Here is a 27,733-nt window from a genome sequence, read left to right on the forward strand (position 1 = left end):
CCCAGTTCAGCCACCAGCACCATTTTCTGCAGCACTGCACCCTTTCATTGAGGATTTTGTATCTGTGTGTTGACTGTCCCAGTCCTCTTTGGCTTATGAATTCTCACATGATCACAGCACAAGATGTAGCATGGCTATAGGGTTTTTGCGTAAAAAGTGCTTTGTGCTTGAATTCTGAGTATACAACACTTAAACTGGTGCTTATTTGAACCTGACTACTGGTAGATGTAATAGTATTTGCAATTCAAGTTTTGCCACTGATACTTGGTTAGCATTTCTCAATGAAACCCCTCTGTGAATAAAGCTGTAGGACCGTGTGTTAAGGGGAGAAGGTCATTAAAGTAATTTAAAACAACATTCTAACTCCGGCCTGGCTTCTATTCTGGACAATGTGTTCCATTACCTCCCATTTCCTGTTGAATTGTCTATCCTTTAACCCTCTGTGGAACGATGCCTGATCAGAACCCCAAACTGAAGGAATCTGGTATGATTCTGAGACTTGAGGTGCTCCAGGTTCATATGTGGCTTACACTGTTCACAAACAAATAGGAGTTAGGCAGCAGTGATGCACCAGGTCCTGACCCAGGGGCACATCCCTGATCTCATTAAGTTGTGGTGAGGTGAGTGGGTAGGAGGATGGAGCTGATTGGTAAGTCTATGGAGTTACTCTGGTGTGGATGGGAAGGTTAAGCTGATCTGTTCTGTTTACTCCACTAACACAAGAGCATTGATTTCAAAGGGGAGAGCTAGGACTGCCCATGAGAAAATCTCCACATACCATTTTTAACATACCCTCACTATTTCAGTGATAGAGGTGCAAGTGCAGCAGGAGGGTCAGGCACCAACAGCATGTCAAGGCTTTACTGTTTACAGGAGCACAATACTGCTTTTGCTTTGTTTATGGATCTGAGCAGTGACCATGTAAATCTACAATTTGCTGTGTTGTCGGAGGGATAATAAAAGATGTAGACAGTCCTCCATGCTCGGGCTTGGTTTGGCTTCAGAGAAATGGCCTAGAGTGCAGGAACTGTTGTGCAATACACAACTCTGTGATGAAGTTTTGCAAAAGTAAATATTTCAAGGAAAATGGAACACAAAATTGCTATTTTTCCCACCCTGTTCATGGCTAACCCCAGACTGGCAGCCGAGGTGAGTGGAGCTGGCGGCTGGTAGGGCTGAGCAGGGCCAGAAGCCTGGACCCTGTCTGGCAGAGGGCCTGCGCTGGAACTCCAACTGGAAGCAAGGGAGTGGGGCTGTGGAGGGGACCCCGGCTGGCAAGGGGCCAGCAGCGGAAACCCCAGAGCACGGCGGGCTGAGCAGCTCAGCCCGTCGCCTCTCTGGGTTTTCCACCACCGGCTCCTTGCCAGCTGGGGCATCAGCCTGGGGTTCCTTCCCCTAGGCCAGCAGCGGGTACTTAGTGGGACCCTGGTTGGCAAGGGGCCAGCAACGGGAACCCCAGAGCAGCTCCTGCCAGCTGGGGTCTCAGCCCACCGCCAACCTGGGTTTCCTTCTCCCAGGTCAGCAGTGGGTGCTGAGTGGGGCTGCGGCGGGGAGGACCCTGGCTGGCAAGGAACCAGCAGCGGGAACCCCAGAGTGGCAGCGGGCTGAGCAGCTCAGACTGCCCCGTGTGCTGTCATAAATCGGCTCGCGTGCCACCTTTGGCACACATGCCATAGGTTGCCGACCCCTGATCTAGACCATTCCTGACAAGTGTTTGTCCATTCTGCTCTTAAAAATTCCCAGTGATAGAGATTCTACCACCTTCTTAAGCAGTTTATTCCAGTGCTTAACCACTCTGACAGAAAGTTTTTCCTAATGTCCAACATAAATCACCTGTGCTGCAATTTAAGCCCATTGCTTCTTCTCCTGTCCTCGGAGGTTAAGAACAATTTTTCTTCTTCCTCCTTGTAACAACCTTTTATGTACTTGAAAACTGTTATCATGTCCCGCCTCAGTCTTCTCTTCTCCAACTAAACAAACCCAATTTTTTCGATCTTCCCTCATAGGTCATGTTTTCTAAACCTTTAATATTTTTTGTTGCTCTTCTCTGGACTTTCTCCAATTTGTCCATGTCTTTCCTGAAATGTGGCGCCCAGAACTGGACACAATACTCCAGTTGATGCCTAATCAGCATGGAGTAGAGCGGAAGAATTACTTCTTATGTCTTGCTTACAACACTCCTGCTAATACATTCCAAAATGATGTTTACTTTTTTTTGCAACAGCATTACACTGTTATCTCATATTGAGCTTGTGATCCACTATGACCCCCAGATCCCTTTCTGCAGTGCTCCTTCCTAGTTAGTCATTTCTCATTTTGTATGTGTGCAACTGATTGTTCCTTCCTACATGGAGTACTTTGCATTTGTCCTTATTGAATTTCATCCTATTTACTTCAGACCATTTCTCCAGTTTGAATCATTTTGAATTTTAATCCTATCCTCCAAAGCACTTGCAACTCCTCCCAGCTTGGTATTGTCCACAAACTTTATAAGTGTACTTTCTATGCCACTATCTAAATCATTGATGAAGATATTGAACAGAACTGGACCCAGAACCGATCCCTGAGGGACCTCACTTGTTATGCCCTTCAAGCAGGACTGTGAACCAGTGATAACTACTTTCTGGGAACAATTTTCCAACTAGTTATGCACTCCCCTTACAGTAGCTTCATCTAGGTTATATTTCCCTAGTTTGTTTATGAGAAGGTCATGAGAGACAGTATCAACAGCCTTACTAAAGTCAAAATATACCATATCTACCGCTTCCCCCCTATTCACAAGGCTTGTTACCCTGTCAGAGGAAGCTATCAGGTTGGTTTGACACCATTTGTTCTTGACAAATCCATGCTGTTATTTATCACCTTATTATCTTCTAGATGTTTGTAAAATGATTGCTTAATTATTTGCTCTATTATCTTTCCAGGTACAGAAGTTAAGCTAACTGGTCTGTAATTCCCCAGATGTTCCTTATTTCCCTTTTTATAGATGGGCATTGTACGTGCCCTTTTCCAGTCTTCTGGAATGTCTTCTATCTTTCATGACTTTTCAAAGATAATCGCTAATGGTGCAGATATCTCCTCAGTCACCTCCTTGAGTGTTCTAGGATGCATTTCATCAGACCTTGGTGATTTGCAGACATCTAACTTGTCTAAGTAATTTTTGACTTGTTCTTTCCCTATTTTAGACTCTGATTCTACCTCATTTTCGTTGGTATTCACTATGTTAGACATCCAATCGCCACTAGTCTCCTTTGTGAAAACTGAAACAAATAAGTCATTAGCACCTCTGCCATTTCCACATTTTCTGTTATTGTCTTTCCTTCCTCACTGAGTAATGGGCCCACTCTGTCCTTGGTCTTCCTCTTGTTTTGAATGTATTTGTAGAATATTTTCTTGTTTCCCTTTATGTCCCTAGCTAGTTTGAACTCATTTTGTGCCTTGGCTTTTTTAGTTTTGTCCCTGCGTACTTGTGTTGTTTGTTTATATTCATCCTTTTTAATCATCAAACGTGTGGGCCTGAACTGACATTGGATTAAAGTTTCTTTTTTTAGTGATCCAGAACTAGAGATGAAGATCCAGACAGTAGGCCAGTGTAACTGTAGGTTCCTGTGAGATTAGGGGCAGGGAGAAATGCTGAGTAGTAATCTGGTTTCCCTGGAGAATATTGCATTTGAATCTTTTGCAGACAAATAAAAGCTGTATCTTCACTGCAGACAAAACACATACCACAACCCTTATCTCAGTGAAAAATTCTAGCGAAGACAAGGCAACAGGCAGATTTTATTTTGAAGGTCAACACTGTACCACCTCATCCAGCTACACTGAGGTAAAAACTACAGTCTTGTCTCTGCTAGGACTCCGTATAGAGTTAGTAAAAACACACCTCTTTTACAGTGAAGCCTCTTAAGCTCAATTCCACTGGTCTCAGTTTCACTGAAAATCATGTCTACACTAGAAGCATGCTTCTGGTATCCCTGTACTGGTATAATATATTGGCAAAGTGCTGCTAGCATAGGCGCTGACTGTGTGGATGCTCCGGGGTAGGAGCACCCATGGGGAAAAATTGGTGGGCAGCTCCCTGCTATGCCCCCTCCGTCCCAGCTCACCTCTGCTCTGCCTCCACCTCCTTCCCTGAGCGCACCGCTACCTCCTGCTTCTCCCCCCCTTCCCTCCCAAGCTTGCCGGGGAGCGAGGAGGAAGGGGAACGTGGTGCACTTGGGAGAAGAGGCAGGGCCAGGGCAGGGATTTGGGGAGAGTCCAATAGGGGCAGCGAGGAGTGGAGTTTGGGCAGGGATTTGGGGCAGGGGGAGTCAAGTTGGGATGGGGGGTGCGAGCACCCACCGGCGCCAACAAAGGTCAGCACCTGTGGCTTCTAGTGTGAATGCAGCTTATACTGGCAAAATTGTGCTTTTTGCCAGTATAGTTTATCCCAGTGGCTCCCCCCCGCCCCCACTCTCCCTTCCAGCAAAATCAGCTATATCAACAAAGACACAGTTTTGCCAGTATAAGTGTGTCTATGCTCCGGGAACAGCGCTGTCAATCAGAAATCACACCTCTTCACAAGCCTAACCCCTTTAAGTACATTGCCTTGTTAATTAGATCAGCAAGCTCCCTCCCTCCTGGGTCCCTGTTCTATGGAAGATGGGGTAAGCGGGGTGCAGGAGCAGGGAGGAGGGGGGCTCCCTGACATTAGCCCTCCTCTTCCTCCCTCCACCCCGCCCCCCAGCAAACAGGAGTCTCTGGGAGCAGCTCCAAGGCAGAGGGCAAGAGCAGCACATGGCAGCAGGGGAGGGACAGCTGAACTGCCGACAATTGCTAGCCTGCTGGGCAGCTGCTGCACAGGGAACTTAGGGAAGTGGGGAGCTGATGGGGGGCAGCAGGTCCACCCTGGTTCCAAGCCCCCACTAGCTAGCTGCAACGAGCTGCTCTTCTTGCAAGCAGTGGACAAAGCAGGTAGCTGCCAAGTGACTTTAGAAGGAAGTATTGCACAACTTTACATGATCCTGTTCCCTAATTGATCAGCAACATAACAACGGACAAAACAACATTAACCAGGATGACTCTAAGTGAGGAGGTCCTGTGTATGAGGTGTTTATGAAGCAATGTAGGGAGATAAGACTATTAATAAAGCATGTCCTCCTGGGACATCTTTCATTTGAGGACACACACAAGTATTAGCCTATCTGTAAAAAGGGGATAAGTGACACAATTAGGTTCGTGCTGCAGTCCCATGGTGTAACTATTATGTCGTGCTTTCTCTAACATGAATAATTCCCAGACAATGAACTTTATGGGAGCACTATAACTTGGTGGCTTGAGATGGATGAAAGTCTATTCAGACACATTCGTTACATTCACTTTGAAACAATTTGATTTAAATTTACTTCAGGCCCAGAGGCAACTGATCAAGCCATTATAATTATTTTTTCATTCAAAATTACGTGTGTATCTTAAAGCCATATTAGCGTGCCTGTAATCCTGTTTGTCATGAATTATCTTCTGAAACTCTTTATGAAGTTTAAATTAGACTTTAAAAATTAATTTAATAGAAAAATACTAAGGGGACACTGGAGCTGATGTGCAAAACTCTATCTCTAAATGTTCACTGCCCTCATATCTGCATATTTCACATAGCTGGCTGTTACCACCTTTCTGCACAAACCTAGGATAAACAGATACTTCATGTGATGAACACACAGATGTTCGGAACAAGCAGATATCTCTCTTCCCCTTGCCCCAACAAATAGTACTCCTGGGGGAATTCTGTGCCAAAAAATTAAGGATTCTATGCACAATATTTTTAAAATTCTGCATATTTTATTAGTCAAAATACCACAATATAAGCATGCTAGTTTCAGTTATTTTGGAAATTTATTTCAAAATACCTGTCAGCAAGAATGTCTGTAACAATACAGACAATAAAAAAGATTCAGGAAATGTTTATTGTCAAATAGGTTCCTTTCTAGGTATATTAATACAGAACTTTAAGTTTAAACTACAATACAGAAATGTATTTTCTACCCTCGTTAGAAGCAGTGCAAAGACTTGGGGGAGTCAGGGGTAATGGAGGAGCTGAGGGAGAGGGAAGTAATTGCTGGGAAAAAACCTGGGAGTGAAACTGGAGGGTTGTTGGGTGTGGGTGGGAAAAACATGGGACTTTTTTGGGGAGAAAGAGGGGATTGTTCGGAAGCATCTACCATGCAGACCCTGCCTTTCCCATTCAGTCAGGCACATCTGGTCCTGTTCCCTGCAGTCCCAATCTGCTACTGCCCCTGCCCCCATTCTCATGTCCCTACACCCCATCCCCATGTGTCCCTGCACCCTGAATCAGCCAGCCCTCCCCATGTGTCCCTGTACCTTCCATCCCCATCTGGCCCTGCACCCCTACTCCCATTCAGTCCCTGTCCCAGTCTGTCCCCCTCCACTAGCTTTTCTGAATCCCAGTCAGTGACCCTCCCCAGCCACCCCATATGCCACATGCTGTCTATCCCCCCTCACACACCTTCCATGCCTCCTCACCTGCTCTCAATGGCAGGGTGCTGTGAGGAATGCAGCCTCTTCTCCCTATCTGCAGCTGGCTGCTCTCGCCTAGGAGTGGCTGCTCTCTGTTCTGGGGCCACAGCACCCCTGTTGGGTGAAATGCATAATTGTAGCACATCTCCCGCAGAACATATTTTCTGTGGAGAAAAAAAAATTCTGCAAGGGATAGAGGTGAAGTATCCCCCGGAAGTAAAATAGGAAGATTAAGGACAATAAAACCACTGACTGTTGTAGCCTCCTGATTATATTTTAGTCTTCTTTGGAGTTCAGCTGTTTGTGAGGGCCACATGGTTTTGCTGCTTATTGGAAGCTCATGAAATGTTTCTCCTGTCAGGTTTGTGGCTAGAGCAACTTGTTAAGTGGGCTAGAAAGTAGAAATATTTCCCCAGGCCAAAGCGCAGACTTACAGTAATAAATGGTATCTGCAAGACAGTTCTGATTAGTGAAAGGAATTCCCTTAGAATCCTTCCTTAGTGCTGACTTAAACCTGTTCTTACTAGCAGACTCTATGGACTCCTGGAAAACTGACATATGGCTTTACAGCTACCAAACAAGTGAAACTGGAACACTTGAGAGGGGAAGAAACTTGTAAACTTGTTCTTTAGCATCTATCTAATGCAGATCTCTGTTAAAGATCTTTAACCCCTTTTCTCAGCATCTTCAATTAAGGGTGAAGGGCCCAATTCTGTGAGAGAGTAGATCCCTTCTGCAGTATACCATACTTGTGTCCATGCAGAGGCACCTTCAGGACTGAGGCCAAGAGAACCCCCAGGCCGGTTAGCTTTTCTTCCAAGCAGACCTTCAGCAAAAGAGGAGAAGGAAGACAAGACTTGATATTCTGAAAGTAAAATCAAACAAAATCTTCCCCATTTCAGGCTTTCCTTATTCTGCATAAAGACCCCACCCCAAAAAGAGAAGTATCACACACCTTTACACCTCCCTGGTCAATTCAGAGCTTGCTAGGAACCTGCTTACACACCTGGAGTCGAGCTGCCTGGGTGATGCTTCCCAGCAAGCTGCCCCATGGGGTGACTTGATCATCTGCTAGGGAGAAGCTCCCGGAAGCCACCTCAGCTAGTTTTTCAGGGGCTGGTAAGCAGAGCCAGTTTATGTTGCTTCTCTGTGAAAAATCAAACCTACTTCACCATTTCTTACCTTGATCTCCATTTCTGGGAGCTTTCCCAATTTTTCTCTCCTTTAATCCACTGATGCTTCATTACCCTTTTGCTTAGCTGAAAGCCAGAATCTGCCTGTGCAAAGGATAATGGAACTAGTTATCCTAATGGGATAAAGCTGTTGGTTTTTTTTGTTTTTTTTTACACTGCAGATTAATTGTAAGAGCCTTTAACTCATTGGTCCTTGAAACCGAGCTGCCCCACGTGGAAGTGAGTGTGGAATTGAGGATATAAGTGCACTTGAGTCAGGGAAAAAAACTCCATAACCCACCACCTTTTCTCTGTGCCTCTCTGTGAGTATCATTTTCAATGTCTTTCTCTGAGATCAGGGATACGACCATCACTACAGAAATGATGGAGTCTTTTCTGTGTCCTCCTCTTCCATTCATAATTGCTTGGCTTCCCTCTGCTCTCACGGGCAGTTGAATAGCTTCTCTGTACCAACTACAGCACTTGCTTATATGGAAAAATATTAGGAAATAATTTAATGTTTTTGTAGTTTGTTTTCATGTGGTTTTTAGGAGGTGGAAACAAAGGAGACCTCGCTGCAGGACTTCTTAGCATTTTAAAGATGTTAGTTGGAGAACTTTAGTTACTGTTATTTATGTGATACCATGGGTGTGCCTGTGCTTCCCATAAAACACTCTTTCTTGAAATCCTTATCTGCTCACTGTGATAGTCCTCTAATGTAATGGCAACAGAGTGTGGGACATATAGATTAAGGGCCCAGTTCCGTAAAGTGCAGAGGGCCTTCCACTCCCATTGAAGTTCATGGGAGTTGAGGGTGCTCAGCACTTCATAGGATTAGGCCAAGGGAAGTTAGGAGTCAAAGAAATAACTTAAAGGTCAGGATTTCCCAGCTGCAGTGTCCTCTTCCGTTCTTTGAAGGGAGATGGCTACCTCCATAACTCAGCCAGCTAGCTGTCTGGAGACAGAAGCTGGAACAGAGCTTACTCTGAATCATAGTTAAGAGAATTATCCCTTGACATGAAAGACCTGTTCACACTAAAGTTACAACTGTGATTTTCCTAGTTAGTTATAGGCATGGCCACATCAATCAGTTAAAAGTTGTGTGACTCAATTTGTGTCCACATAGCAGCTTTTCTGTTATTTCAACCCTGCCTGCACCTCACTACCTACCATGTGGTCTGTGTTGTATCAGTGCATTCCTGAAAAATCTTGTCAGTTGTCTCCTGATGTCTCAGCTGGGGATTGCGTGTGTGTCCTCTATTAACTGAGCGACCCCAGCTGCACGGTTAGTAGCCACAACTACTAGCAAAATTTAAACATTGTGTGGACAGAAACAGTGCTTGAAGCCAGCCATGTGACTAGCTGATTACAAATTCAGTTAAAAATTGCAGAGTAGGGGGGCTAAAAAGGAATCATACTAAGGAAGCTTCACAGTATTGTCTAAACCTGACTGCATGTTTGTGTTTGGGATAACTATCTGTCCTTTAATGAAAGATATTAACAAATGTAGAGAAGACTCAGAGCCAGTGTTCCCATCAGGTGAATAGTCTCACTCCTACTTTGTTGGCAGTGAGCAGATAACTATTTGTCAGGAGTTCAAGCCAATGTGTAGTGATGATAAGGACTGTTGGTAGTGCTGTTCTCTGTTCTGATGACAGGGCGAGATGCCACTCTTTTTATATTTGGTGAGCCCTCCCCTACTGCATATCAGAATAAGAGTGGGAATAGGACAGCGGGCTGCTGCACAGTACTTGCAGGGCTGAAGTAGCAAATCAGGGAATTAATTGCACTTTATTATGCCAGTCTGATTTTTTATTCTTTAATTCCTACTGAGCTTGCGATTCCTGGGTCAGAAAGATTTTACGGTGAGATTTTGCTGCTAGTTGTATTTAAAAACTTGACTCATGTACTATACCAGTATATTGATCTTCTTAAGCCAGTAGTAAATTGTAACTTTTCTTTAGAGTGTGGTCTATGAGTGTGTCTTTGTTGCAGTTAGGCATTCCTGGCTAGCCCATGCTGACTGATTCAGGGCTCAGTCTAATGGGCTGTTTAATTTAATCCTAGGGTAATTCGATATCACTGTGCACATGCAGAATTCATGTTCTCTGCAGAATTCCCCTCCTCCCCCCACAGAAAATAGATTCTACCAGCAAGGTGCTGCAATTACACCTTTTGCCCACCAGGGGCTGCTGTGGTACCAGAACAGAGAGTAGACAGCCATGGATAGGGAGGGGACAGTGACTGCATTCGTCATAGCACCCTGCCTCCAGAGCCACCTGAGGAGGCATGGGATAGGAGGGATAGCATGGAGCACATGGGGCTGCCGGGGAGTGACACAGACTGGAGTTCAGAAGGGCTAGTGGGGGATGGGGCAGACTGGGGTGGGGGTACAGGAGCTAGTGGGGTAATACTATTGAGCCAGGGACTGAATGGGAATGGTGGTGCAGGGACACATAGGGACAGGCGAAGGGGAGTGCAGGGATACACAGGTACAGGGGCAGATGTGTCTGACTGAATGAGAGAGACTATAGATCAGCCAGGGTCTGCATGGGGGATGCTCTCCAATTCCCTAACAATCCCTCCAAAAAACCCTGTTCCATACTTCTCCCAGCCACAGCCAACAATCCTCCAGGTTCACTCTCAGACTGCTTCCGAGCAATTACTTCGCTCTCCCTCTGCTCCTCCATTACCCCTGACTCCCCCAAGCCTTCTCACTGCTTATGAGGGGGGTGGGAAATAGACTTCTGTATTGTAGTTTAAACGAATGATTATTCAAAGTTCTGTATTAATGTGTGTAGGAAGGAATGTATTTATTAAAAACATTTCTTGGATCTTATTTTTTGTCTGTTTTATTACAGACGTACTTGCTGGCAGGTATTTTGAAATGAAGTACCATAATAATTGAAATTGATGTGATTATATTTTGTTGTTTTGATTAATAAAATATGCAGAATTTTAAGGTATTGTGTGCAGAATTTTACATTTTTTCATGCAGAATTCCCCCAGGAGTATTACTGTGTAGACATTCGGGCTCAGGCTGCAGCTTGAGCTCTGGGATCCTCCATCCTCACTGGATCCTAGAGCCTGGGTTCCAGCCTGAGCCAGAATGTTTACATTGCAATCAAACAGCCCCATAGCCTGAACCCCCAAGTCAGTTGGCACGGGCCAGCTGTGGATTTTTAATTGCAGTGTAGATATACCCTTACGGGCTAAACCAGGGGTCTCAAACTCAAATAACCACAAGAGGGCTAGTTCATTGGCCCAAGGCCGCATCACTGGCACACACCCCTTGCTGCTGCCGGCCCTGCCCCCACTCCACCCCTTCCTTGAGGCCCTGCCTCTTCCCACCCCTTCCCTGCCCCCAGTCCAACTCCTTTCCTGAAGTCCCCACCCCAACTCCACCCCCTCCCTGCCCCCAAAGGGTGCATGAGGGGTGTGGCAGGGGCTCAGAGCAGGGAGTTGGGGTGCAGGCAGGGGGCGCAGGGTGCAGAAGGGGTGTGGGATGCAAGCAGGGGGCTCAGGGCAGGGAGTTGGGGTGCAGGAGTGGTGTGGAATGCGGGAGGGGGCTCAGGGCAGAGGGTTGGGGTGCAGCAGGGGGCTGAGGTTCAGGCAGGGGGCTCAGGGCAGGGAGTTGGGGTGCAACAGGGGGTTGGGGTACAGGCAAGGGGCTCAGGGCAGGAAATTGGGGTGCAGAAGGGGTATGGGATGCAGCAGGGGGCTCGGCACAGGGTTGGGGTGTGGGGTGCAACAGGGGGCTCAGGGCAGAGGGTTGGGGTGCAGCAGGGGGCTGAGGTTCAGGCAGGGGGCTCAGGGCAGGGAGTTGGGGTGCAACAGGGGGTTGGGGTACAGGCAAGGGGCTCAGGGCAGGAAATTGGGGTGCAGAAGGGGTATGGGATGCAGCAGGGGGCTCGGCACAGGGTTGGGGTGTGGGGTGCAACAGGGGGCTCAGGGCAGAGGGCTGGGGTGCAGCAGGGGGCTGAGGTTCAGGCAGGGGGCTCAGGGCAGGGAGTTGGGGTGCAACAGGGGGTTGGGGTACAGGCAGGGGGCTCAGGGCAGGAAATTGGGGTGCAGAAGGGGTATGGGATGCAGCAGGGGGCTCAGGGCACAGGGTTGGGGTGCGGGGGGGCAGCAGGGGGCTCAGGGCAGGGTGTTGAGGTGCAGACAGGGAGTTGGGGGTGGGGCGGAAGAAGGCTTTGGGCTCTGGGGTAACACCGGAGCCAGGGCAGGCTCCCGGCCCCGCTCCGCTCCACTCCACTTCACTCCGAGAAGTAGCTGGAATCATGTCCCTGTGGCCCCTGGGAGAGGGGGACGCAGGTCTCCGCATCCTCCTGGTACCTCCCCCAAAGAACCCATTGGCTGCAGTTCCCTGTTCCCGGCCAATGGGAGCTGCCGGGGGGTGGTGCTGGAAGCCAGGGCAACACACAGACCAAACCCTCTGCTTCCCCTCCCTCCCCCCCGGCCGCAGGGATGTGATGCCAGGGAGCGGCACAGGGCTCGAGGCGGGCAATCCCGTGGGTGTAGTTTGCCCACTCCTGGCCTGGAGGTAGGCCGGGCAGCGGGGCCCGCAGGCCACATGTTTGAGACCCCTGGGCTAAACCAAGGGACTGTGTATGGTGACTTCTGGGTTCTGTACCTTGGCAATATCTCCTAAAAGCTGGATTTTATGCATTTTTATATGAATATTCATAACAAAAAGTTGATAAGAACCTACAATGTGTTTTGTGTTCCTGCAGTGGAGTCTAGAAGACTGTTCTCTCACAGTGTGAAAAGTCTATTAATATAACTTTGAGTTCCAGATTTAGTTCGCTCTCATTACAAGAAAAATTAGTGCAGTCTGCAAATGAGGCTAGGTTACAGTGAATTCAGATATGAGAGGAGGAATGCCAGAAATTGGAGGGGATGATTTAGATCAGGGATCTCAAACACGCGGCCCATGGGGCTCTTCTGTGTGGTCCGCCAGGGGTGGGCAAACTACAGCGGCCTGCGGGATTATCCCCCGTGGCTCCGCGCCGCTCCCTTAAGCGGCTGGCAGCATGTCCCTTCAGGCCGGAGAGGAGGGGGGAGGAGGCAGAGGGCTCCTGCATAGCCTCACTTCAAGGTACCACCCCCCGCAGCTCCCATTGGCCGGGAACAGGGAACCGCGGCCAACGGGAGCTTCGTGGGAGGTACCTGGAGGAGCAGCAGCAGGGCCCTGTGCCCACCCCCGCTTCCCCAGGGGCCGTGGTTCCGGCTGCTTCCTGGATCAGAGCAGCGTGGGGCCACGGGATGCGTGCCACTGCCACTCTGGAGCTGCTCTAGGTAAGTGGTGCTGGGCCAGAGCTCGCACCCTGCACCCCTCCGGTACCCCAACTCCCTGCCCTGAGCCCCCTGCCGCACCCCCCACCCCTCCTGCAGCCAAGTCCCTGCCCTGAGCCACCTGCTGCACACTGCATCCTGACCCCCTGCCTGCACCCCTCTTGCACCCCACACACTAACTCCCTGCCCTGAGCCCCCTGCCGCATCCTGCACCCCTCCTGCACCTCAACTCCCTGCCTTGAGCCCCCTGCCGCATCCTGCACTCCTCCTGCACCTCAACTCCCTGCCCTGAGCCCCCTGCTGCATCCTGCACCCCTCCTGCCCCCCAACTCCGTGCCCTGAGCCCCCTGCCACGCCCTGCACCCCTCCTGCACCCCTTGGTGACAGGGAACAGGCAGCCTTGGGGTGGGGACTTTGGGGAAGGGAGTGGAAAAGGGCAGGGAAGAGGTGGGACAGGGGCGGGGCCTCATGGAGGGGTGGAGTGGGGACGGGGGCAGTAAGGGGGGGTGTCAGTGATGTGACTCTCGAGCCAATGCACTAGACCTCAAGTGGCCCTTGTGGTCATTTGAGTTTGAGACCCCTGATTTAGATGCTTTTATAGTGAGAAGAAGGAAGCCAAAGATAGCATCAGGAAAGGTGGGAACAAATGTCTAGAAGGTACATTTAAATATAAGCATTAGAGAAGCTGAGAAATGTTTCTCGAACTTTAAGTTCTTGCAGGGATGTGAAGGGTAACAGGAAGGGTTTCTACAGGTATGTTAGTACAAGAAGGTCAGGGAAAGTGTGGGACCCTTACCGAATGGGGGAGGCAACTTAGTGACAGATGATGTAGAAAAAGCTGAAGTACTCAGTGCTCTTTTTGCCTTGGTCTTCACAGACTAGGTCAGCTCTCAGACTGCTTCACTGGGCAGCACAGAATGGGAAGGAGGTGAGCAGCCCGCAGTGCTGGAAGAGCTGGTTAAGGACTATTTAGAAAAGCTAGACATGCACAAGTCTGTTGGTCCAGATCTAATGCCTCTGAGGGTGCTGAGGGATTTGGTTGATGTGATTGCAGAGCTATTAGCCATTATCTTTGAAAACTCGGGCTGACTGGGGAAGGTCATGGACGATTGGAAAAAGGCAGACATGGTGCCCATCATTAAAAAAGGGAAGAAGGAGAACCCAGGGAACTACGGACTGGTCAGCCTCACCTCAGTCCCTGGCAAAATCATGGAGCAGGTCCTCAGGGAATCCACTTGGAGGAGAGGAAGGTGATCAGGAATAGTTAACATGGATTCACCAAAGGCAAGTCGTGCCTGACCAATCAGCTTGCCTTCTGTGATGAGATAACTGGCTCTGTGGATATGGGGAAAGTGGTGGACGTGTTATTCCTTGACTTTAGCAAAGCTTTTGTTACGGTCTCCCACAGTATTCTTGCAGCAAGTTAAAGTATGGATTGAATGAATGGACTATAAGGTGGATAGAGAGCTGGCTAAATTGTTGGGCTCAACAGGTAGTGATCAATGGCTCAATGTCTAGTTGTCAGCCAGTATCAAGCGGAGTGCCCCAGGGGTTGGTCATGGGGCCAGTTTTGTTCAATATCTTATTAAAGCACCCTTGGCAAAACTGATGAGGTTCACCAAGACAAGCGCAGAGTCCTGTACTTAGGATGGAAGAATCCCATGCACGGCTACAGGCTGGGGACAGACTGGCTAAGCAGCAGTTCTGCAGAACAGGACCTGGGGATTACAGTGGATGAGAAGCTGGATGAGAGTCAGCAGTGTGCCCTTGTTGCCAAGAAGGCTAATGGCCTATTGGGCTGTATTAGTAGGAGCATTGCCAGCAGATCAACAGAAGTGATTATTCCCCTCTATTTGGCACTAGTGAGGCCACACCTGGAGTATAGCATCCAGTTTTGCCCCTCCTCCCCCCCACTACAGAAAGGATGAGGACAAATTGAAGAGAGGGCAGCAAAAATGACTGGGGGCTGGGGCAATGACTTTATGAAGGATGATTGCTTGTTTAGTTTGCAAAAGAGAAGGTGAGAGGATTTGATAGCAGCGTCACACTACCTGAAGGGGGTTCCAGAGGATGAGCTAGGCTGTCTCAGTGGTGGCAGTGACAGAACAAGACGTATGGTCTCAAGTTGCAGTGGGCGAGGTCTAGTTGGCATATTGAAACACTTTTTCACTAGGATGGTGGGTGGTGAAGACTGGAATGGTTACTAGGAGGTGGTGAATACTTTTCTTCATCCTCAGAGGTTTAAAGGCGCGCTTGACGAGAGCACCTGGCAAGAGATGATTTAGTGGGGTGTCCTTCTTTCGGGTTCAGAGGGTTGAACTAGGTACCTCTTTAGGTCTATTCCAACCTAAATTCTTCTATTGATTCTAATAGCAGTACACTAATCTGTGGTGTCGCTCTTTTTGTTTTGCAGGAGCTGGCAGTTTCTATGAGAGCTGCAGCGGAGCTCGATGTATGTTATAGCACAGACAATAACAAGCATCTTAGTTGATGTGCTTTATTATTGCGTGTGAACTTAGACGCGTGGTGTGTGTGTGTGTGTGCTGTTCATCTGCAGACCGTCACCTCTGCATTGATCAAGGGCTGGAACCATCAGTCCCCGAGACAAGAGTCATTTATGTCTGAGCCGGGGTCAGCGCCCTGTAGAGTCTCTCTTCTATTTACAGGTTTTGCATGCTGGTAATACATTGTAACATTTTTAGAGGTCTCTTTCTAGAAGTCTATAATAGATAACTAACTATTGTTGATATGTAAAGTACAATTAAGGTTTTCAAAAATGTTTAAGCTTCATTTAAATTAAATTAAAATGCAGTAGCCCAGACCCGACAGTGTGAGGTTGCAACTGAAAATCAGCTTGCATGCTGCCTTCGGCACAGGTGCCGTAGGTTTTCCTTGCTCGCCTGTGCTGAGGGCATGACTTTCTCGGTTTCGTTTGCTGCCTCCCGTTTGGCTTTTCCCCTCCAGAGTGCGTCCTTCCCTCCCTTTGCAGCTGCAGCTTACACCTCCTCGCCTAGGAGTTGTGTGTCGTGTGTGTGTTGTTGTGTGATTGGAGACCATGTCTCCTTAGGGTCATCAGTATGGCAGGGAATGGCGTGGTGATCTTTTCTCAAGCGGGCAGAAGCTGCATTGGCTGCCTGGACCTTTGCATCGTTTACCAGAGACCCAGCCTAGCTGAGATAGAGGGTAGCTGTGTTAGGTCGTATCCACAAAAAACTCGAGGAGTCAGTGGGACATGTTAAAGACTTAATTTATTTGGGCATTAAGTTTCGTGGTAAAAACGTGAGATTGAAGATTTTCAGTGTTTGCAAATGAAGTTCTTGTTTTACGACATCTTTTCCACACCAATGAGATTTGACTGACTTTGGTGAAACACCCAAAGCAAATACTCTTTCAATCCCTTTACATGTGCTTTTAACCGTTTCAGAGCCACACTACTGTTCCACATTCGATGTCCACAAAGGGGAATGGGGACTATAAGAACTGTAGTTTGCTGTTGCAAAGGTATTCACAAGGTTGTAGATCCATTAAGTGAGTTAATTTGTCAGTCTAAACTCATGGCAATAAAGGCGTTATAAACACTATGATATGGGTTCCTCTGTTCATGTGTTCAGGTGCCCACAGCACTGATACTGAGTTATGCAGAGCTTCCCAAGCAGCAAACTCACCTTCCATCTTGTATGTGTGTTATGTGCTTTGGGGCAGTTTTTCCCTTTTGCAAGACTAGAGGTGTAGTACTGAATCAGTTTGTCATTGATCTTAGCTCGGAGTTGGTTGATCTTCAAAGCTTAAGTGAATTTTTGTATGCCGAACTGTCCGTATTCCAAGCTTGTATAAGATGGGTGAGAGGGATTCATGTATGAGTGTTCATGTGTGTGAAACTGCATCTGGCCTCAGTTCCCTCTTTAGGAGAAACCTATGTTGGGCAAACTCCACTCCAAAGTCATCGAGAATCTGGAGCTTCCGTTCCAGAGAGGGGTTTTTGCCGGGTGCGAATGATCCACAGATGTTCTGCGAAAGTCATGTTTCCCCACTCTACTTTCTAGGGTCCCCCCATCAGCATAGGTTCCCCTGCAGCTGTGTTCTGCACTGCTCCCCACAGGTGATGTGGCACAGAGGGGAATCCAGTGCAAGAAGCACCATTATGTCTGTCAAGTTCCTTCCCCCACTCTGAACATTCGGTACGATGTGGGGAACTGGCATGGACTTCTAAGCTAATTACTAGCTAGATCCAGGTTCACTACACCATCCAAATTTCATGTCTGGATCAACCCTGTCCCCCAAACTTCCCTCCCTGGGCGCGCTTGAGGAACTTCACCATCCTGTGAACACAGATCCAAACCCCTGGATCTTAAACAAGGAGAAATTAACCATCCCCCTCCTTCCCACCATCCCTGTGAGTCCAGATCCAATTCCTGGACTAACAAGGAAACTCAATCAAGTATTAGAAAAGGCTTTAATTAAAGAAAGAAAGTAAAATCATCTCTGTATAATCAGATGAAATACTTTACAGGGATCAGATTGTAGAGCCCATTACTCCCCCCTCTGGCCTTAGGTTCCAAAGTGTCCAGCACCGAGGTAAATCCTCTCAGCAAAAGGAATTCAAGTGAGGAACAAATACGACTAACGCACCTGCTTGGCTGTTTATTACGAAGTTTGAAACATGAGAGACTGGTTCGCAAGTATTCGGGCGAGCTGGATTGATGTCTGTCCTCTGTCATCCCAGCGCGAACAACCCCAACAAGAGCACATAACAAAGACTTCCCCCACCACGTTATTGAACGTATCTTGTCCCCTTATTGGTCCTCTGGTCAGGTGTCAGCCAGGTTTCCTGAGCTTCTTAACCCTTTACAGGTAAAAGAGACATTAACCCTTAACCATCTGTTTATGACAATGTCCCACAAGGTTTTCAGTTGGGAACCTGCTGGGAAACCATGCTGCACAAAGGGGCACTTGGGCATTGGAGCGTGCTGCCTACTCCCTCTCTTCTGTGCTTGCTGCCTGCAGACGTGTGCTTCGTTGCTCACGGTCAGGGGCGGCTCCAGGCCCCAGCATGCCAAGCATGTGCTTGTGGCAGCAAGCTGCGAGGAGCGCTCTGCTGGCGCCGCGAGGGCAGCAGGCAGCCTGCCTCCAGCAGCTTGCCTGCGGAGGGTCTGCTGGTCCTGCGGCTTTGGTGGACCTCCCACAGGCAGACCCTCCACAGGCAAACCACTGGAGGCAGCCTACCTGCCGTGCTTGGGGCAGCAAAATCCATAGAGCTGCCCCTGCTCACGGTACAAATTCGCTGGAGACCACTCTTTCACACGCCAGTGCCCTTTTATTTCCCAGTATTTTCCCACCACCACGTATATACAGCTATATACAGTTCACTACCAGTCAGGTAGCCCCTTAGGGAACAGCTTGCTCTTACAGCAGCTGGGAGCAACAGGTCCTCACTTTCCTATCCCTCACTTCCTTCCAGCTAGCTTTATAGGCCTTCCTCTCAGCTGGCTCACAGGTGATTGCTCTCAGGCTCCTTTAATGAGCCACACCCTGCCAGCTCTAGCCAGTTCGCATTGATGGGAGCTATGCTAGCAAGTTCTGATCTAACAGGGGCTAGTTCAGTGCCTCTTAAGTGAGCACCCTGTTACACTGCCTCAGTGCCAACCACGTCTACAAGTGGAGGGGAAAATGGAGTCCTTAGGTTGTGACCGTTCCTCTCCAGTCACCCCACAGGTCAAACCCCTGCTTTGCCTCGGCCCCCTATTGGGTTTTAAAAGCCTGAACTATAATGTTCTCGTTCTGCCAGCTGGGAAGAAAGTATGAACTTTGCTGCTCCTGGAAACAAAGTCTCCACCTGTAAGAGAGGTGATAGACACCCCATGGGGAAGGAGGAGCCTCACTCTCGTGACCCAGCACACCTCATTGCCCATGTACATTCCGCTCTCATGCTAGGCTTGCAGCAGGCTGCCTCCCTGGAACTGTTTCCAGGCCAGTTATAACTACGTGTCTTACACAGTAGAAAAGTCTTTGGCTTTGTTAATAGAAAACATCAGTGTTTTGGGGGAGAGATTATTTGACTCAGGATGGAATGGGTCTGAATCCTTCCTGCCTTCAGCCCCTACTATGATCCACACACCCCCAAAATATGCAAGAGTGACTCATTCTCTTTGAGGTTACTGGGACTAAATGGACCTGATTTGGGATAGGCTGGGTGTTTGGCAACAAAAGGACTAAGACAGCAGTAAAAGCGCTGAGAGTAGGAAAAGGTATTAGATAAATCTGAGCACTAGTTAATAATTAGTCACAGGGTAGAGATAATGGATCTAGGTTCTGTTTGTCAGCATTATGTGAAATTGCCCTTTTAAAAACATTGATCCATCTAAGGATTGCTGTACTAGGGGAGACGAGTCTCCTGGAGACAGTGGATGGGAAAACTGGCTCTGGGAAAGTAAGTACCCAGCACAGCTTCTCTGGCTGTGACTCTGGCTTCCTTTGGAGGGTGCATGGGAGTGTTAGGGTGTTTTATGTGCTGGATAATCTTCAAACTACTCTGTTGGTCCCTGATTGTTCCCTATCCAGTGCTGTGTTTGCCAAGCCCTAAAAGTGATCTGTAAGAATGATCAAGCTGCCTTGCTCACCTAAAATACTTTTTATAGGCATTATCACTTCCAGAGGATTTTGTTTGTCATCTTCTCTCAACTCCCTTCCCACCCTCCCAATCCCCACAGAGGAGAAAACTGCTGTCTTGGTGAGTTGACAAAGATGGTAGTTTTTTGTGCGATGGGGTTTTGGTAGTTTTTTGAGGGATGAGTTTTTGACTCCATAAATGCAAAAATATCTTAATGGTTTTGATACTGTCAAATGCACTGGATGATGGGGAAGTGCTCCCAGAGTGTCATCCTGGCTCTCACCCATTCCTAGATGGATGGATGGAAACAATTTGCTTGTTGTACTTTGTCTTTTTTCTCCATCCATCTTTTTCCATGACCTTTTTCGTGTCATTTAATAAGGACAGATGGATGAGTCCATTCCTGATCTGGGAGCTTTACAGGTCAGCTGGTGAGAGCAGGAGAGTGCCTCTGGAGATTGAGGCCTTTGGGTTTGATTAAAAGTAGACTTTGTGGCATGCACTTGGCTGACAGGCATGCATACACTAAAGTGATTTCTGCAGAGAAGGGACTAAATTCAAACTTCACAGTGCTACAGCCATTTCTGGCAATGGATGCACCAAGGAACTGCTCCATTTTTCCATGGCTGAAGTGGGACAAGCTTTGGTTTTGCCAGAGATCTGTAGCTAGCTAGTGATCTGAAGTGGAAGGAGAGGGGTGCATTTTTAACTCTCCTGCAAACTGGGAAAACTAAATCTTTTTCTAAAAATCTCCTGTAGGTGGTGATTAGTCATGGGGGGTAAGGGGGTGAGGTGGGGTGTTTAGAAGTTTAAAGTGTGATCCAGGTTGTGAACAAAAGTAGCTGTTGTACTAAAGGCATGGAGTGGGTTGAAGATCTCGATCCAGTTACTTACGAGACTCTGTCCTTGGCATAGAAACTCCCAAGTTCCAATTAATGCCAGATGTCATGACATTGTCAGTAGAGAGGCCAAGGATTGAATGGCTCCCACATCTGTAGATTAACCCTGGATGCCCAAACAGTCTCTTCCAAATGATATTTGGGGGTGGGGGAGAAGAGAGAGTAGTAAAATGAGCTCCTGGGACTATTGTTTAAGGTTGTTAGGCACATGGGCACTTTTTTTCCCCCTCAGGAGCCTGTCATTTGGGTGCTTTGATACTTGATGGTGGCTGCACGACACACACTGGAGATTCTGACAATCAGAGACCAGATATCCTATGGGGACCACAGTGTGTTTGCACCCCAAGAGTCCAGTTGACTATATACAGTGTTATTGTACTATAAAAACATGTCAAGTAAGGACTTTTATGAAAACTTGTAATGTTCTAAACTTAATAATGATTGTGAGATGTACAAATTATTGTTATGAATTACCAGTATGTACTTGTGTATATAGAGGAGGATGTTCATAAAACTTTGGCTCCACCTCGCAGCAGGACAGAGTGATCAGACAGGGAGATGCACCTCACAAGTAACAATCCATTGCAGAACCCAGAAGGACACAAGGATGGGCCATTAACATTAATGGAAAGACACTGAGACAACTGGGGATTTCCCCACTCTGAATATCTATAGTTACTGAAGAAACGAATAAACTTCAAATCTTGTTAAAGTGGAAAGGGTTTAAATTGAAAGAAATCTGGAAACTGAGGAACAGCCTTTGGCAGAAAGCCCTGTGAAATGCTGCATCCCTGCTAAATTTAGGTGAGGGGGGGTATGCTGGGGAACTGTTCGAAAGCAATAGGTGAGTTGAATTAGAATTAGGGCTGTTGATTAGTCGCAGTTAACTCTCATGATTAACTCAAAAAAATTAATTGTGATCAATCACAGTTTTAATTGAACTGTTAAACAATAGAATACCAACTGAAATTTATTAAATACTTTGATGTCTTTCTACATTTCCATATGCATTGTATTCTGTGTTGTAATTGAAATCAAAACACATATTATTTTTTATTGCAAATATTTGCACTATAAAAATAAAAGGGAACTGGATAAATTCATGGTGGTTAAGTCCATAAACGGCTATTAGCCAGGATGGCTAAGGAATGGCAGGAGAGAGATCACTTGATCATTGCCTGTTAGGTTCACTCCCTCTGGGGCACCTGGCATTGGCTACTGTCAGTAGACAGGATACTGGGCTAGATGGACCTTTGGTCTGACCCAGTACGGCCGTTCTTATGTTCTTAAACAAAAGTAATAGTATTTTTCAATTCACCTCATACGAGAACTGTAGTGCAATCTTTTTGTTGTGAAAGTGCAACTAACAAATGTAGATTTTTTTTTGTTACATAGCTGCACTCAAAAACAAAACTGTGTAAAACTTCAGAGCCTACAAGTCCACTAAGTCCTACTTTTTGTTCAGCCAATCGCTTAGACAAACAAGTTTGTTTACATTTACAGATAAATAATAATAATATATGGAGATATACCTATCCCATAGAACTGGAAGGGACTCAAATGGTCATTGAGTCCAGCTCCCTGCCTTCACTAGCAGGACCAAGTACTGATTTTTGTCCCAGATCACTAAGTGGTCCCCTCAAAGACTAAACTCACAACCCTGGGTTTGCAGGCCAGTGCTCAAACCACTGAGCTATTCCTCCCTGTCGGCAGATAATGCTGCCCTCTTTTTATTTACAATGTCACTAACAAGTGAGAACAGTCATTTGCATTGCACTTTTGTAGCTGACATTGCAAGGTATTTACGTGCCAGATATACTAAACAATCATATGGCCCTTCATGCTTCGGCCACCACTCCAGAGGACGTGCTGCCTTGCTGATGACACTTGTTAAAAAAATGTGTTAATTAAATTTGTGACTGAACTCTTTGGAGGAGAATTGTATGTCCCCTGCTCTTTTTCACCCGCATTCTGCCATATATTTCATGTTATAGCCGTCCCGGATGATGACACAGCATGTGTTCATTTTAACACTTTCACTGTAGATTTCACAAAACACCAGCTCAACATTTGAATCTCACCGATTCAACATTTAAGAATCTAAAGTGTCTTCCAAAATCTGAGAGGGATGAGGTCTGGAAGATGTTTTCAGAAGTCTTAAAAGAGCAAAACTCCGATGCAGAAACTACAGAACCCGAACCACCGAAAAAGAAAATCAGCCTTCTTCTGGTGGGATCTGACTCAGATGATGAAAATGAACATTCATCGGTCTGCACTTCTTTGGATTGTTACTGAGCAGAACCTGTCATCAGCATGGAGGCATGTCCGCTGGAATAATGGTTGAAACATGAAGGGACATATGACTCTTTAGTGCATCTAGCACGTAAATATCTTGCAACACCGGCTATAACAGTGCCATGCGAACACCTGTTCTCACTTTCAGGTGACATTGTAAACAAGAAGTGGGCAGCATTATCTCCTGCATATGTAAACAATTTGTTTGTCTTAGCAATTGGCTGAATAAGAAGTAGGACTGAGTGGACTTGCTGGTTCTAAAATTTTACATTGTTTTATTTTTGAATGCAGTTCTTTTTGTACATAATTCTACATTTGTAAGTTCAACTTTCATGATAAAGAGATTGTCCTACAGTATTTGTATTAGGTGAATTGAAAAATACTATTTCTTTGTTTTTTTTACAATGCAAATACTTGTTATCAAAAATAAATTTAAAGTGAGCACTGTACACATTTATTTTGTGTTGTAATTGAAATCAATGTATTTGAAAATGTAGAAAACATCCACAAATATTTAAATGGTATTGTATTATTGTTTAACAGCATGATTAAATAGCAATTAATTTTTTTAATTGCATGATTAATTTTTTTCATTGCTTGACAGCCCTAGAATTTATCGATTATAGAAGTGTCAAGCCTGTGGTTGGGTCTTTGTTTATTTTCTATGTAACTTGTATATGTTTACCCTCCCTTACTATTTCATCTTTGAATACATGGTTTTTCTATTAAATCAACGTTGTCTTAGTTTTTACCCCAAGCGGGTCTCTTTTGGGTAAACTGTGAGAAGTGTATGCCCCAAAGTGAACTGATAACTGGGTGGGGTGGGGTGGAGAGGCTGATTTCACACCTTCTAGTGTGACTAACCTGAGGGGAACAGTCAGAGTTGTCTGGTAATTAAGAATCTGGGTAGGTAGATTTGGGGAGACTTGAGACTGGAAGAGCTGTTGGTTGTAACTCTTCAAGGAGTAACAAGGCTGATGAAAGCTAGCAGGAGACCTTGTGCTTATGGGCATGCTACTGGTGTCAGAGATCTGAACCACAGCAGCATAGCATTAAGGCACCTCAAGTTTAGAAGGGTGGGTGTTGACAGAACCCCTGACTTGCATGGGTAATCCCCAAAAGTCACAGTGGTGTAGTCAGTACAGGAGCTGCACCTCATCTCAGTGAATTGAGGCACACTTGTGAAACATTTGCTAAATAGACGTTAAAGAGTTAAAAATGTGAAGGAGCAAAGTACAATCAAATGGCTTATTATTTTCTTTTGTTTATTTTGGATTAAGGGAAATACAATAAGGAAAGGAGACTGTGAGCCAGTTAGTCTCTTTGGATACTATGCTAAAAAGCAGCTTGGGAGATTATGTTTGAAATATTGTTTGAAATGGTTGAATATGAAATCACAGGGATAGATAGAATTTTATATGAACCATCTGGGCCAATATGTGTAAACAAGGAATTGAGTGGTTTTCTAATACTTAATTCAGAAGGAGTATTGACTCCTGTAGGATGCTGTTTGTGTTGTGTAGATTCTCAAAATGTTTTGAGTTGACCTGCAGATGCTTCCTGCAGCATAGGCGGTGCATCTTTCTGTGCTAACTCCCTAAGTGAGTAACACTGAATTTCTGTGAGGAGGATTTCTATGGCAAGAAACCCCAGGCTGAGATTTTAAAAAGCAGGAGCCTAAATTTAGGCTCCTAAATCTATATTTTGGTATCTAACCAAGTGGCCTGATTCTCAAAGGTGCTGAGCACTCAAAAGCTCCCATTGATCTCAGAAGGGGATGAAATAGCAATACCCAGTTTAGGTGCTTTTTTTAGACTTCTGTTTCTGAAAATCTTGATCGTTACTTCTCTCATGTACTGCTTAGGAGAGAACCAAGGGTCAGAGAACCTCAAGGGTCAGTTTGTGGAGAGGTTCTGTGTTTGTGAGTCTTTGTTTCCTGCTCAGTGTGGTCCCTGATAAACTAATGTTGTCATCACATTTAGTGTCCTCTGTCTTATTTTATGGTCTCTCTGTAAGACTTGCTTATCTGTATAAGAGCTAGGTTATATTATCATCTTGCTAGGGAGCAAGCTATTTCAGGCCAGATAGTGTATGCAGTAGAGTGTGATGAGTCACTTAAGTTTTCTGCAAGTGGAGGAAGCTTTTTCCTCACTGATATCTTGAGGATTCATTGGCTGAATTTTAACTTCCTTTGGGTGCCACTTAAGATTGTTTCTCAAAGTGTGATGAAAATATTCTCTGATGAAGTATTTATCACAGGGTCACATTTCTGATTTATTTTCAGTTAGTCAAAAATCCTGAAATAATGTAAAATGATTGTAGGCAGGACAAAAATGTTAGTGGAAACTGTCCTGAAGTACATGCAAAGTACAGTATCTCTATAGAGAATGAGGTAAACGTTCATTTTCTAAGGAACCTGTCCTCTGAGGGATTGAGGGCACCTAGCGTAATGTGCTGGATAGGGCTTTTAGTGCTGGGTTTGGCTTGAATAGCAATTGAAGAGTATTCCAGGGCCTAAACCAGTAGCAGTGCTGAAAGTGGAACCCTTCCACCACTACCACCCCCCCACACACTTTGGTTCCTATGTAAAAGCTTAAGCAGGGATTCTCAAACACTCGCAGTGTGGCTTGCATCTGCTAACATAAGAACGGCCATACTGGGTCAGACCAATGGTCCATCTAATTCATTATCTTGTCTGACAGCGGCTGCTGCCAGAGGCTTCAGAGGGAACAGGGCAGTTATTGAGTGATCCATCCCATGTCATCCATTCCCAGGTTCTGGCAGTCAGAGGTGTAGGGGCAGCCAGAGCGTGGTGTTGCATTCCTGATCATTCTGGCTAATAGCCAGGGATGGACCTATCCTCCATAATGGAATGTGTCTTGTGAGCACTCACATTCATAGAATCATAGAAAAAGAAGATTAGGGTTGGAAGAGACCTTAGTAGGTCATCTAGTCCAACCTCCTGCTCAAAGCAGGACTGACACCAACTAAATCATCTCAGCCAGAGATTTGTCAAGCCAGGCCTTAAAAACCTCTAAAGATGGAGATTCCACCACCTCCCTAGGGAACCCATTCCAGTGCTTCAACACCCTCCTAGTGAAATAGTGTTTTCTAATATCCAACGTAGACCTCCACCACTGCAACTTGAGACCACTGCTCTTTGTTCTGTCATCTGTCACCTCTGAGAACAGCCAAGATCCATCCTCCTTGGAACTCTTTCAGGTAGTTGAAGGCTGCTATCAAATCCCCGCTTACTCTTCTCTTTTGCAAACTAAACAAGCCCAGTTCCCTGAACCTCTCCTCGTCAGTCATGTGTCCCAACCCCCTAATCCTTTTCATTATCTTCTGCTGGATTCTCTCCAATTTGCCCACATCTTTTCTGCAGTGAAGGGCCCAAAACTGGATGCAATACTACAAATGTGGCCTCACCAGTGCCAAATAGAGGGTAATAATCACTTCCCTCAATATGCTAGCAATGCAGCCCAATATGCCGTTAGCCTTCTTGGCAACAAGGGCACACTGTCAACTCGTATCCAGCTTGTCATCCACAGTTAATCCCTAGGTCCTTTTCTGCAGAACTACTGCTTAGCCAGTCAGTCTCCAGCCTGTAGCAGTGCATGGGATTCCTCTATCCTAAGTGCAGGACTCTGAGCTTGTCCTTGTTGGAACCTCATCAGATTTCTTTTGGCCCAATCCTCTAATTTGTCTAGGTCCCTCTGGACCCTATCTCTACCCTCCAGCATATCTACTTCTCCCCCCAGTTTAGTGTAATCTGCAAAAACTTGCTGAGTGTGCAATCTATCCCATCATCCAGATCATTAATAAAGATATCAGAGGGGTAGCCGTGTTAGTCTGGATCTGCTTTTATTAATAAAGATGTTGATCAAAACCAGCCCCAAGACCAACCCCTGGAGCACTCCGCTTTATACCTGCTGGCAAGTAGACATCAGGCCATTGATCACTACCTGTTGAGCCTGACAATCTAGCCAGCTTTCTATCCACCTTATAGTCCATTCATCCAATCCATGCTTTTTAAACTTGTTGGCAAGAATAATGTGGGAGATAGTATCAAAAGCTTTGCTAAAGTTAAGATATATCATGTCCACTGCTTTCCCCATATCCACAGACAGTTATCTCATCATAGAAGGCAATCAGGTTGGTCAGGCACGACTTGCCCTTGGTGAATCCATGTTGACTGTTCTTGGTCAGCTTCCTCTCCTCTGAGTGCTTCAAAATGGTTTCCTTGAGGACCTGCTCCATGATTTTTCTAGGAACTGAGGTGAGGCTGACCAGTCTGTAGTTCACTGGGTTCTCCTTCCCTTTTTTAAAGATGGGCACTATATTTGCCTTTTTCCAGTCGTCCGAGACGTCCCCTGATCCCCACAAATTTTCAAAGATAATGGCCAATGGCTCTGCAATCACATCAGCCAGTTCCCTCAGCACCCTCGGATGCATTAGATCTAGACTCATGGACTTGTGCATGTCCAGCTCACCTCCTCCCCATACTGTATTGCCCAGATCAGCAGTGTGGGAGCCAGGGCCGGCTCTAGGTTTTTTGCCACTCCAAGCAAAATAAAATTTGGCTGCCCCCACCCCCACTGGCGCCCTCCACACCCCCTGCCATCCCGCCCTGGGCTCTCCACGCACACACCCTGTGCTGCACCAGCTCGGGCACCTCCCTTCCCTCCATCAGTGCCTCCCCAGCCCTTCTGCCCAGCCCTGGCTCTGCTCCCTCCACCCGAACCCCTGCACAGCCTGGGCTCATCACCCCCTCCCCGCCTGCACCCCTTCTGCCCAGCCCTGGGTCACTGTGACTTGCCCAGGCAGGTCATCAGCAGGAATTTTGGTGTCACAGAACAGACAGGATTTGTTCATATGGTTACAGCATGCAAGTAAAGTGGAACAATTTTCGCTTGTGTGATGGAGGTCTCTGGTGCATAAGACTGTCT

General features: G+C 46.6%; 1 protein-coding gene across 3 annotated transcripts in view; it reads left to right on the forward strand.

The window, feature by feature from the left end:
- SLC31A1 (solute carrier family 31 member 1) overlaps positions 1-27,733 on the forward strand; it is a 79,289-nt gene that overhangs the window by 729 nt on the left and 50,827 nt on the right. Inside the window, exon 2 of one of the 3 annotated variants that reach the window (XM_075060416.1) lies at positions 7,868-8,008. The exons of 1 other annotated variant lie outside the window; for it this stretch is intronic. The gene's annotated coding sequence lies outside the window, so the exon portion shown is untranslated. Of the gene's footprint in view, positions 1-7,867; positions 8,009-19,623; positions 19,711-27,733 lie in introns of those variants that run through there. One more of the 3 variants, XM_075060417.1, reaches the window with a different exon arrangement.

The sequence above is a fragment of the Chelonoidis abingdonii genome, chromosome 24, assembly GCF_003597395.2.
Source record: "Chelonoidis abingdonii isolate Lonesome George chromosome 24, CheloAbing_2.0, whole genome shotgun sequence".
Lineage (NCBI taxonomy): Eukaryota > Metazoa > Chordata > Testudines > Testudinidae > Chelonoidis > Chelonoidis abingdonii.